Source organism: Cavia porcellus, unplaced genomic scaffold (assembly GCF_034190915.1).
Source record: "Cavia porcellus strain 051 isolate PalLab524CR breed Dunkin Hartley unplaced genomic scaffold, mCavPor4.1 scaffold_28, whole genome shotgun sequence".
In the NCBI taxonomy this organism is placed as follows: domain Eukaryota; kingdom Metazoa; phylum Chordata; class Mammalia; order Rodentia; family Caviidae; genus Cavia; species Cavia porcellus.
The window spans coordinates 51,631,377-51,644,234 of NW_026947511.1; the positions used below are offsets into that span (position 1 = coordinate 51,631,377).

The 12,858-nt window shown below is 48.9% G+C and overlaps 1 long non-coding RNA gene across 1 annotated transcript; it reads right to left on the bottom strand.

Annotated features, from left to right (window-relative positions):
* Positions 1 to 370: 370 nt before the first annotated feature.
* LOC134473760 (uncharacterized) lies at positions 371 to 9,721 on the bottom strand. The gene is made up of 2 exons (XR_010044183.1): positions 7,337 to 9,721; positions 371 to 603 (listed from the first exon to the last, which is right to left on the bottom strand). It is a non-coding gene; the product is annotated as an uncharacterized LOC134473760 (long non-coding RNA).
* Between the last annotated feature and the right edge of the window lie 3,137 nt (positions 9,722 to 12,858).

Sequence of the window (12,858 nt, forward strand, 5' to 3'; positions counted from 1 at the left end):
CTTCACCTTGCTTTGCTTCCCCAAACAATGTGACCTGGACAAATTCCCAGTAAAGAATATCAAGAAGCTCCTCTGTGTGTGTGTGTGTGTGTGTGTGTGTGTGTGTGTGTGTTTTAAATTTCTGTGGTGTTCCACCTATATAGGCATGCAAATGTTTTTAGCCAGTACCCTGATGATAGACATTGGAATTCTTTTTCTTTTTCTTTTTTTCCCTCTTTTTAAATTTTTATTTACTTCTTTTCAGAGCTGGGATGGGACATGGCTTTTCACATACCACCCATGAGCTGCATTACTTGGCTATACCAGTATCCCTGAAGAGAGTATTTGAGCTGTCATGCATACTAGTTGAACAAAGTAAAATATTAACAAATTTTTGCTTGTATATAAATTTTTTTCAACCATACTTTATTCATTCACTCGAGAACAATTTATTCGGTTTTTCATTGGGGTGGTTCCATATGCTAAGGTTACAGTTTTGAACAAGTCCCAAGTTCTTTTGTTCAGTATCTTCCACTCTAGAGGATTCTCTGGGGAGAGCTGGAACCACTGATGTGCTTAACTGAGGAGATGACACCTGACTCCGTGGCACAAGAGTTGAGTCCTCTGTGTGGAATAGTCATGGACAGCAGATGAGAGGTCAGTGCTAGCACTGGAACTCAGGAGTGTGGGGGTGCAGGACTACAGGGAAATATGATTCTCTGGGACAAGAGAGACAGACAAAAGGACTAGAGATGCAGAAGGTGAGGAAGAGGAGAGGTCAAAAATTCTAAAGCTCTATCAAATTCCGATGATAGGTGATTGTCCTGTACACAGATGGCTGCCAGGAAGATTAAAGCAAAGAGTGCAGGTTTGATGGCAACCAAAGAAATCTCATAGGTCTTGACTTCTAAGTGAAATCTAAAGTCAAATTCATACAGAGAATAAAAAATGGTAGTTACCAGGGGTTGGAGGTGGTCACTGGTGTTGAGAGAATACTAGTCAAAGAATATAAAATTCTAGTTAAGGGAAATAATTCCAAGAGATCTACTGTATAGACATAATAACAGTATATTATATTCTTGAAAATCACTAAGATATTTTTACTGATCTTAACATCATGAAAAGATAAATATAGTAATTCATGCATTAATTAGGTCCATGGAGACAGCCTGCAAAGTGAACAGAGATCATCATGTTAGCAAGGCACGATGGCACATGCCTGTAATCCCAGGACTTGGGAGGCTGAGGCAGGAGGATTGTTGTAAGTTATCAACCAATCTGGGCTACATAGTGAGTTTAATACCACTCTGGATTACAGAGTGAGAGAGTGTCTGGAATAAGAAAGTCATATATCTTAGTTACTTTTCTTGTTGCTTAAATGAAATACTCGACACCCAGACTTCAAGGAGAAAAGGCCTATTTAGCTCAAGACTTGTAGAGGGTTGAGTCCATAATTGGCTGGCTCCAAGGCAGGGTGGCTTGGCAGAAAGGCAACAGTTCATGGTAGACAGAAGGTAGCAAATCAGCAATCGGCCGTTACAATGTCTTTCTGTTCCTTTTATTTTATCCAGATTACTGGGTGTTGGGTGGTATTAAACTGATCAGTTGATTAATTTCATAATTATATATCTTTGATCGCAGCATAGCACAATGCATCACACACTCTAAAGGTGGCTGGCCCATCTTCGACTACAGGATGTTTTGAGAGACATCTAAACACAAGCTACAACACGTGTTCTGTGAAAAACTATATATAAGTTTTGTCAATTTAAATAATAACTAAACTGTAAAAATAGAGATAAGAACCATTGTTTAAAGAAAACTAAAAATTCTTAAGCAATGGAATTTTCACTATTATATGTATTGTTTTATGGTACCTGCAGAGCCCACTAGCATATCTTTTATTTGGCATTTAATACATTAAGTGATGCTGTCTACAAATGGCATCTTTATCTTAATCAGTTTAAGAAAAGTAATATCATGTAAACATTCATAAAGGAGTCAAGGCAAAGGGTGCATTTTGACCACATTATTTTATCCAGATTGACTACTTGGACTTGTGAGCTAAGCAAAATTTGCACATTCTTTCTATATGAAAGAAACAGTAGCAAATCATGATTCATTTGTTGCGGATATAAGTTGGATTTAACAATGGGAAACTCAGGGATACACAATGAAAATAATTTTAAAATTAACATATGTATATCTATGTCTATATCTATATCTACATATATTATTTGGCTATAAAGGAAATCATCATGTTAAATGAAAAAAGCAAGACCCAAAAAGATAAATATCCCATATTTTAGCTTATACATGAAATCTAAAAACAAAAACTATGAAAACAGAAATAAGACTATTATGAGCCAAGATGAAAACAATAACAGGAAATGAGGAAGGATGGGTAATGAGGGATGGATATGACCAAAAGTTATATGCATATGTGAAAATACTACAGCGAAACCCAATGATTCACAAAGTTCTTTGTCCTAAAACTACATTTGAAAAATGCAATCAGTAGTCAGTGATATAATGTATTGAAAAACTAAACTTAGAGGAGCTTTGTGCATCCAACTGTGATACCATGGACACATCTCTATATGAAGAGGCAAAATTATCCTCGCAGACTAAATCCCTGATCAATCACTTAGAAATTACCAGGCTAGGGGCTGGGGATTTAGCTCAGCGGCATAAGCGCCTGCCTTGCAAGCAGGCAGTAGTGAGTTCAATCCCTGGTACCGATAAAAAGGAAAAAGAAAAAAGAAAGAAGTTACCAGGATCATGCTACTCAGTGTAGTTAATTAACAAAAGGAAACTGTTCTCTCTGAGCATCTCAATATGGAGCTTTCAGGCACTTTTCAGGGTTTAAAGAGACAACTGTCCTTCCTGCACTTTTCCACAGGAAGCTCATTCTCTGCCATCAAGTACCCAAAGGAGAATTTTCTTCTAGAAGAGGTGGGGGAGAAGGAATCGAAAAATGAAGGAAGAGGAGCCAGGCCAGGGGACAATAGAAATAAGAGTGGTTTGTGCAGGAGGAGAGGGGTTAGGGCAAGTACCAGGATCCCAGGACCTGGTTCTCAAGCTCAGCTCCAAGTCAAGATCTGGGATGGGGAATGATAGAGTTATTTCCAAAAGATGAAAAATATTAACAAAAGATGAGAAATATAAAATAAAAAGCGGCCTTTATTCTGAGAACACGGAGAGAGATGACCGGCAACCCCCACCGCTGGCGTCCGGCGATCTCTCCGGTGGACACGCGGCGTGGGGGCCTGTAAATAGCCTCGGTTTGGGGTGGAACCTAAGGCGGGCATTAGGGATACACAGGTAGCCCATTGGTCCTAGGTTTGGCGCCATATGTAAATTCCCAGGGGCGGGAAGATGGCGTCACAGGTAACTTCCTAGGGGCAGGGCAAGATGGGGCTTCCTGCTTCCGGTTGTGGCTTTCCTGGCTACAGTGTCCTGTCTGGGCCAAACCTTTCATATCCCGTCTTATGGTTATTATTATGAAAAGGGGCGAAGATTTCTCTCTTTAACTACTTCCTGCTGGCAAAGGGCGCTGTACTGGAGCCTAGGGGAGTCGACGGGATGAAGGTTGATGCCCAGGTAGACGCTGGTACCAGGTGTTTTGGCCAGGACAACTTCACTGGTGAATGCACGTATGTCAGACTGGAAAAACAAAGAGACAAGATGTTATGAGGAGACATGGCACTGTCATATTTAAGGACCCAGGTGAGGTAGAAGGCTGCATTTGATTTAGACATGTTCCAAGGTAAGGCAGAATTCTGAAAATTAAACGTGGGGTTAGGAGGAGTGGAGTTATGAGAGGTGATTACTCCCCCATCTGAAAGCATAAAAGTTAAGACAGTAGGTTGGTGAGGCTTGTCTCTGGTATGCATGATATTGGAGTCTGTAGGCAATACTGTTAAAGAGTCCTGCTGTAAAAATGATCATTAATAGAATGTAAGAAATTAGGAACCAAAGTGGATAACAAAACATGACTTAGCCTGTTAACTGTGGCTGCGAGGCCTTTGTGAGACGGAGACAGGTAGGCGACAGGAGATGAGATGACCACTCAGAATGATCAGATTTAGGGCTGGAAGGGCACCTCTTAGCCTGAGTGATGTGAAACCAGGATGGCAGTCTAGCAACTTTGATTTAGACATGGGTCGCTGCAACCTGGTTGTTGTCCTTGGAATGATTTGCTGTAACAGAACTTTAGCAAGTATGAGAAAGGCTCTTATGCATCCTGAAAAAGTATAAACCAAGTGAGAAGACTGGGACCTGCACAAAATAGGCCCTGTTTGTAAATGGCATAGGTTGACCATCAATACCCCATCATAGAGATTGAGGACTTAATATAGCAGCCTGAATACTCAGGAAGAACTCTGTATATATGGCCTCTATGTCCACAAATATAGAGAATGTCTTACCTGAGACTTTAGTACGACTTGGAATCCGAGACGGACACCTTAAAGGGGGCTGTTGTTGCCCTGAACCCCCTCAGCCTCCAGCAGCGATTTTCTGTCGGTGACGAATCTGGCAGTGTCGACATTTCCTGTGAGGGCTAGAACTTAGGATGGCTTACCCACTCTCTGGTGGCTAGGACAGTCCAGCGGCCCTGGAGTAAGGTCTCAAAGAATGCCAGGATGGGGCATTTTCTTGTCCAGTATCTTCTGCTGCATTTGAGCGTGGTCCATGGAGGGGGCAGGCAGCTCCACCTTGTGTAGGTTTTGCCTGTCTCAGAACTCCAAGTGTCACAAGTGTTAAAAATATGAAAAACCATATTAAGATCTCTATAAGGTTTGAAGGTCAAGTTTTGTCTTTTTGTTTGGGATTTGGACTATAGTAGAATTAAGTAAATATGCAGGAATATCACTTTTTTTTTATAGGGTGACACGTAGAATTAACAAAGCTTTAGTCTGCCAAACAAGGCTTTAATGGAAACGTTTTGCAGTAAAGGTTTAGCAATCTTATGAATAAATCAAAACTGATCTAATACTGTCAAATTCTGAACACATTTACTTTTAAAGTTGTTATTTGCAGTAGTATGAACCAAGACAAATAAAATAAAACTTTGAAGAAAACCCTTGTCTTGAAAGAGAGCTAGTGGTTCCCAGCAAAAAGGAAATTTATTACCTTAGTTGTTAAACAGGAGATTGGTGAAGGTTTTGATTGATAAACAAGGCTGGTAAAATTATCAGGTGGCCAAAAACCTTGATTAAATGGTTTGAGAATTGTAATCCCCCGGAAACGTGTAAGGTGGCAGCGGCGACGATGGCGCATGGGGGAGGGAGGGGCTGGGACGGCGCATGGGGGAGGGGCTGGGAGGCGGCCCGACACAGCGCGCGAAGCTGGAACTGCTTGCAGGGCTCGAGGATTAGAAAGCCAATTTAGGAACACAGCTGGGTTTTGATTAGCCTCCTGGACCTGTTTTAAAAGTTTGTTATAGTTAGTATGCTTGTCCCGCTCTGGCACAGCTATAGGCCTAGAGTCATTACCAGCAGTGTTTACCTCATGTCTGTGATCAGCTTTTTCTCGAACTGCTTGCCACAGCTGATTCCGTTCTTGTGAGATGAGAGAGGTATTTAGAATCCCATAAACATCCTTAAAATGTAAATCATAACAATTAGTAATGAATTTAAATTGTCTGATATAATTCTGTGGGTCAACAGAGAGGCTACCTAATTTAAGGGTAATCTGGGATAGATCAGAAAGGGAAAAAGGCACATGGATGTTAACAAGTTCCTTGGGGCCAACTTGCTCCCGAAGCGGTAGCAGAGCCTGAGGAGGTTCTGGAGCAGAGGGCTTTTGAGCAGCCATCCTTCCGATAGGCGCATGTGAGCAATCATCTGTAGAGCGGCTACAGAGCTGCTGCCGGTCACCCTGGGAAACACGAGCAGATGGCATCTCACTGTGTGCCTTGCAGCTAGAGGACTGCTGTCGGCAGCACAATGAAGCGTCATGTGCACTGCAACAGGGCGGCTGTTGTAGTTCACAAGAGGAGCCACAAGGAGACGCCTGTTGACAGTAAGGGTCCTGGAAACATGGCGGCGCCCTGTCACGTGACCCAAAACATGGCGGCGCCCTGTCACGTGGCCCGAAACATGGCGGCGCCCTGTCGCCATGTGGCCCTCCGGAACATGGCGGCGCCATGCCATGTGGCAGAGGGTTGCAACATGGCGACTGTTCCCCGCGCAAGCTGGAACAATCACGCGACCTGCTGGAAGGACATAGCAACCAAGACCTAGTATGGTGGGCAGGCGGTGAGAATGCTGTAGGGGATACAGAATTCTCAGGAGAAGTCAGAGACTGAGAGGAAGCACTAACAGAGGGTTCAGAGCCGCTGGGAGAGTTATGGGTCCCAGGAGAAGGCGGGGGAGAGGATGGAACATCGGGAGGTAACTGCGACACAGAGGGATTAGAGCTGCTGGGAGAGTTATGGGTCCTGGAAGGCGGAGAGGGAGACGATCGTACAGTGGGAGGTATCTGCAATGGAGAGGGATTAGAGCTGCTGAGAGAATCAGGCATAGGGGGAGGAGAGAGCAGTCCGGCGGGAGACAACGGCAGGGAACGAGTTTGGTGGTAGGCAGGAGGCGGCTGGGAAAACAACGGAGAGCAGGACGGAAAAGTTTGCGGCGCAGTAGACTTAGCTAAAAGTATCTCAGCTGGAGCACAAGACTTAATGAGAGATGGGCGTGTTCTCAGAATAAGAAAGGCTTGGACATAAGGGAGTTCTAATAACTTGTTGCCAGCTTGACAAAAATCATACAAGTTCCTGAGAATGCAGGGGTCAAATGTTCCTTGCCGAGGCCAAGGCTTGCCGATAAGCGGGTAGGTTGGCCAGACCTCCTGGCAGTAAAAAGTTAGTTGTTTAGTTTTTATGGTACCTTTAAGTTTTAGAGTACGTAAATTGGAAATTAGGCATTTTAAAGGCGTCTTTTGGGAGTTAGAAAATACGTTCCCCATGACTGATTCAGGCAAGAAAAAAAAACCGGAGGTCCAGAAAAAAGTCGTCACTTATTTGTGGTACCACGCGGTGGAACGGTTCCAAACCGTAAACTCCAGTCGTCACTGAGATTTACGAATGGAGTCTACGTGGGATCAGTAACAGTTTTGCCCGTGAAAGCGCAAGGCTTTAAGGGAAGTGAGGCATTCTTTCAGTGTGGGCGGTCCCAAAAATCTCTGCTTTGGGCTATCCGAACCCAAAGAACGTGAGAGATTTTGTGGGCGCAGGTTTGCCCAGAAAGAACCCTGTCCTGGGCGGTCCTAAGGACGTGAAAATGCACAGACCCACGCAGACGGGGAGAACAGTTGACTGGGGCTGCCCAGTGCCAAAAGTTCCCCGGGGAGTGCTCACCTGAAATCAGTCTGGCCGATGCGGAGTGCAGGCAGCTGGCGACAGGAACGTCTCGGGAGAGGAAAAAGCTCGGGATTAATCCAGGATGTTATCTGATTATCGGCGAGGAAACGCTGGGTATGTGGCCCAAGAGTTAGTTGCCTGCCGATCGAGTCACGGCAACAAATGATAGAGTTATTTCCAAAAGATGAAAAATATTAACAAAAGATGAGAAATATAAAATAAAAAGCGGCCTTTATTCTGAGAACACGGAGAGAGATGACCGGCAACCCCCACCGCTGGCGTCCGGCGATCTCTCCGGTGGACACGCGGCGTGGGGGCCTGTAAATAACCTCGGTTTGGGGTGGAACCTAAGGCGGGCATTAGGGATACACAGGTAGCCCATTGGTCCTAGGTTTGGCGCCATATGTAAATTCCCAGGGGCGGGAAGATGGCGTCACAGGTAACTTCCTAGGGGCAGGGCAAGATGGGGCTTCCTGCTTCCGGTTGTGGCTTTCCTGGCTACAGTGTCCTGTCTGGGCCAAACCTTTCAGGGAAGACCCATTCTGGCAATTCCTCATCTCTCCGGAGTTTCACATTTTCCTCCTCCAACTTGTATAAAGTCCTTCACTCACAAGGCAACCCAAGTTGCCACTCCTCTTAGGGATCGGATGCCTAGACAAGCCGATCAGAATCACTGTAAAATTATGGAGGGCATGGAGCCCTGAACTCTTCCCCTGGTGCTTGAGGGTCCTGGCCTTGACAGAGATCTAGGTAAGGGAGCTCAGGTCTAAAGGGGAATGGTCTCCACAGCAGGGAGCCTGGCAGTGCAAGACAAGAAAGGACATTTTTGCTACCTTCGGCTTAGAATCACACACCTGACTAGTGCACCCCTGATCTGACCTGAGGCAGATTAGGGCAGGGGAAAAAGACAGACTCATTGGGCGTAAACTGTCCATCTCAAAGGGCTGTTAAGTGTCGGCCAATCACAGCTGCGAATCCAGAATGTGATGTGTCAATCATGGCAAGCACGCAGATCAGCGGGCAGTTCAGGTGTGACTTCATAGAAAGATACAATGACCACAGCCTTTGACTTCTGTGCTACTGCCCCTTTGCTCTTGCGGTTACCCTTCCTACATGCAGAACACATCTTATCTATTTCTTCATGTTTTCATCTCCTCTGGCTTTTCTCTTTCTTTTTTTTTCTCATTTCCTCAATAAACGCTGACTTCTCCTTTGTTTCCCTTTTCCTCGATAAACGGTCCCTCTCCTTTTCTTCTTTTTCTCTCATTCCCCTCACCAGCTGGCTCCCTCCCATTCTATAGCAGGAGGCGCTGGGAGCCCTGAGCTCCACACATCCACTACAGTTTTCGACGACACCAGCCAGGAGCTGCCTGAAGAGCCGGACCCGAAGCAACCGCGGAGCCAGAAGTTCGGAGCTGACGGGGCTGTGGAGTCGGAGCCAACGGTGGTGTGGAATCCGAGGCGTCCGGCCCGCGCTAGGATGGGCCCGGGGAGCCTCCGAGGGCGGCCTAGCGCGGCGCCGGCTCCACGCACTCAGTGCTCCCTCCTGGAAGAGGCCTACAGTGAGAAGAGGCCTGAGGCGCCTGCAGCGAGGAGAGGCCCGAGGCGGCAGCAACGGGCGGCCTGCGCAGGGCGGGAAGGCTGGGGCCACTGCGGGCCTGACTGGTGGCGTGAGAGACTTCACGGGCGGGTGGGGTCGGAGTGCGGACGACCCAGCGGCTCAGGCCTCAGGGGCTGCGGATGTGGCCCGGCAGTTTCTGTCTAGAATTCCCGCGCTGAGTGAACAAGAAACAGAGTCTCTCGGGGTGGAATTCCTCCAATCAGCGCTCAGAGGGTAGGCGGGGCTGGGGGCGATTAGTTCCCGCCAAGCGGCGCTCAGGGCGTGGGCGGGGCCAGCGGCGCAGGCTGTCACATCTGGGAGGCTCCGGCCCGGGCTGACTGGATCCGCTCAGCGACGCGCTCACCTCAGCCAGGCGAAGAGCAGCGCCCGGACTAGGCGCCGCAGGCCCGTGCGGGTCGGGCCGGGAGCGCGCGGCACCCGAGCTGCAGGCCGAGGTCGGGGTCTCTGACGGCCAGCGTCCGGGGCGCGGTCCTTATTGCTTGTCTTCCTCATCGCCCTGCGCCTCTCGCCGACCCCGCGGCTCCCGCTCCGCCCCGCCCCGGCCCGGCGCCTCCTCTCGGTCCGCGGGGACGCGCGCGGCTGCGCTCTCGGTGCCGCCGGGTCCCGCCGCGTCCCAGCCGCCGCCAGCGCTCCGGCTCCCGCCCCTCTGTTACTTTCCGCCGCGCTTCCCCCGTGGCCAGCGGAGGGCGCGATGGGGCTCGCGGAGTCCCCGTCCAACACCGCAGGCCCCACCGCTGCTTTACAGCAGTTTGTGCGGCGTCTCCTCGCGGAAGGGTTTGTTTTGAGCCATCGGCGGCAGCGCCGCAGCAGTGGTACTGAGACCGGTGTGTGCACAGAGTAGAAAGACGCTCGAATCCTCCAGAATTGGAGCCAAGGGAGAACTTCTAGCTGGAGACCTCCCCCTGAGGTGGGGAAGAGTAGCGGCAGACAGACCTGACAGAGAGAGTGACTTTTCTGATGCTTCTTCCTGCTGTTATAAATAGCAGTCCTATGTTGTTAAGACGCCATTTAGCCCCGACGTCTCTATTTAGCACCCTTAATGTCTCTATTTCCAAGTACAGTCTCAACGGGAGTTGGATTTCTACTTAAGAACTTTGTGATCCATCTTTCTGGGGTGTGTGTCGGTACCCACCAGTTCGTCTTGGTTTTCTAAGCCTACAGCGGGCGCGATGCCCGTGTCCCCCAAACTTGTGGTCTTGCTCCATAAGCACGGTGGACCAGCTGCCCCTCACTCCCACAGGCCTCGGATGTGTCGTGGGTCTGGCAGGGGAACCTCTAGGTGACAGGGTCGTGGGTGGCTGCTGCCCAGAACACAGCCGTGGTGCAGCTGTAGGGTGGGAGTTTCAGGCTTGTGGATGCGTGAACTCTTTTGTCTGCATCGTGGCGGGAATAAGCTTTGCTGTCAGGCCACATAGGTCCTGAGCTAATGGTATGGCAGTCACAGCATGGGGCCTGCGTGGTTCAGTGTGAGGATTTGGGTCACCTGAGGGAAACAGGGAGACCTCAAGGCCCAGGAACTGTGAGCCAAGACAGAGCAGGGGATCCTTGGAACCTGGAAAGTGGGGAATTGGTGGCCAAGTCCTTCCCTGAACTGCTGGTCCAGTGCTCCTTTCTCAGGGCTCCTCACTCTGGCCCAGGGGCTTGAGTTATTATAGTGGAGGAAGTGAGATCAGAGGCCTGTGACAGCAGCCACCCAGTGTTAGACCCCCACATGTGTGAGAGCCTATCCTAGATTATGGGGCTCCAAAGCTTGGGAATTTTGGAGCAGGGAGGGTCCATACAAGAGTGGCATGGATGCCATCCTTTTGCTATGGCCCAGGATGCAGACCCCCTCCAACAATTCACAGGGGGCCATTCCTTCCCAGGTCACCCTCCTTCCTCGCTCTACTCATGCCCCACCTTTGAGCCACCGTCCACCATGGCCCTATTTCCTTGCTATCCACCCTTCCACAGGAGACTCTCTATGTATAGAACTCAGATCCCAGGGTTCCTCCCAGGACCCCAGGGTGAGAGACCCACTGGCTTGATTTGCATATGATGGGGCCAGGCCTAAAGGGAGCAGCTGGATCAAGTGACAAAACCTAGTTCTAGGTCCCCTCCAGGAGACTCTGCGTGTGGGTTCATGAACCTGAAAACCAGCTCCTGTGGGTTGGAGACCTCACTCTGCTCTCAGCGAACAGGAAACATGTATATCATGGCAGATTTCAGGACACAATGGTACCTTTAACCTGACTCGAGACAGTGTCATGCCAGGGTGTGCACAGTCCTGGCCTGGTGGGAATCTGGTCCCTGTGATAAGGGGACCTGGGAGCCGATTTTCTCTGCTCAGGCCTGTGGCCACACGGTGGCGCTGCTGCGCCGACCGGGAGTCCTGCCTCAGCAACTTGGGCGAGGTCCTGCTTGGAGATGTGGAGGTTCCTTGGGCTCCGTGAGGGACAAGGGAATGGACGCTGCAGAGGAACCCGCGTGCCCTCTGCAAGTATGTGATCTCCTCCCTGCATCCTCCTATCACATCCTGATGACAATGCCCAAGCATTGAGAAGCAGACACCGGCTCACTCCCTCCTTATTTCTCAGCCTAAAGTCAGTTCCTGGAAACTCTCTTTACCCGAAGGTTCTTAAACAAAACCATCTCTTACTTGGGCACGGCAACACAATGGCTACCTCATTCCTACAGTGTGAACGCTTTAGAGAAAACTCAAACAGTAACAGAAGACAGAACAATCGTGCCTGAGATTTTGATGAGAGCTTAGCGACTCCTAAAACCATCTACTTCCTTCCCATTGCATGCAGCTTTGCAGAATAGTAACCTTCACGGTGCCGTAGTAGACTGTTAAGCTGTTTTATAGGCTCATATGATCTCAAATAGGATTGTTAGTAGTTGTTCACTTTATCAGTTATGAGCCAGATTTAACCAGAGTTATAAAGTGATCATTTAAAAGATTGAAAAACAAAAACAAATTAAGACTCAATTTTCCTAAGGGATGAAGACTTCATGAAGAGGAGGCTTCAAAATGGCGGCTTGCTAGGGGATCGAGCGAAGAGTCTCTCCGGAGAATACATACTAGAAGCTAAAAATGACAACATGGAGAGGGCCAGACAAATCGATAGCGATTCTTATTAACCAAGACAGTACAGCTGGAGGATTTAAAGTCGTGCTGAGACCGTAAACGCTGATAACTGGAGGCTGCAAATCCCGCACCTTTAAATCAACAAACTGACGCGTGGACCCAGCAGGAAAAGCTGAGTTGCTTTTGGGGACTGCGGGAAACTGAGACCCGGGCCGGGACTCCAAGTAGCAGCCAGGACTGCACCGCTGTACCAGAGCGGATGTGCAAAGCTCTGGCGTTTCAAATCTAAACGGTGCACAGATATCTGACCGGTCAGCGCTGTGCCGGGAGCGCACACTGTGCACTGTTCCGCGCTGTGCCGGGAGTGCGGGAAAGGTGGGCAGCTTGGTGTGCGGTGGTCCCGGAATGAGGACCTGTACAGGACTCTGGTGAATACTGGGAACCCCGTGGTTGCTGGGGTTGGCCAGAGAACAGCTGGCCCACCACCACGAGGAAATCAATAACACAGAGTCTGGTGCAGACATTTTAGCCTGGCGGCAGAAACTGCAGCATGGTTTACATCACCAGGTCCCCCTGTAGAGAGGGCTGGTGGAAGACGTCTTCAATCCTGGCAGAGCCTGATTACTTGCTGGCTTCAGCTCCACACAGAGAACTTAGTGGGAGACATCTTGGTTTTGGGCAGATCTGCTATTCTGGTGCTCCTGTCACAGAGAGGATTGGAAGAGAACGGCTGGGATTTGGGCAGAACCCTGTGCCATAGTGACATTACTCAGCTGCTTCTGGTACAAAGAGAACTGGCAGGAGCTACTGGGGCTAAACCAAGCCTCT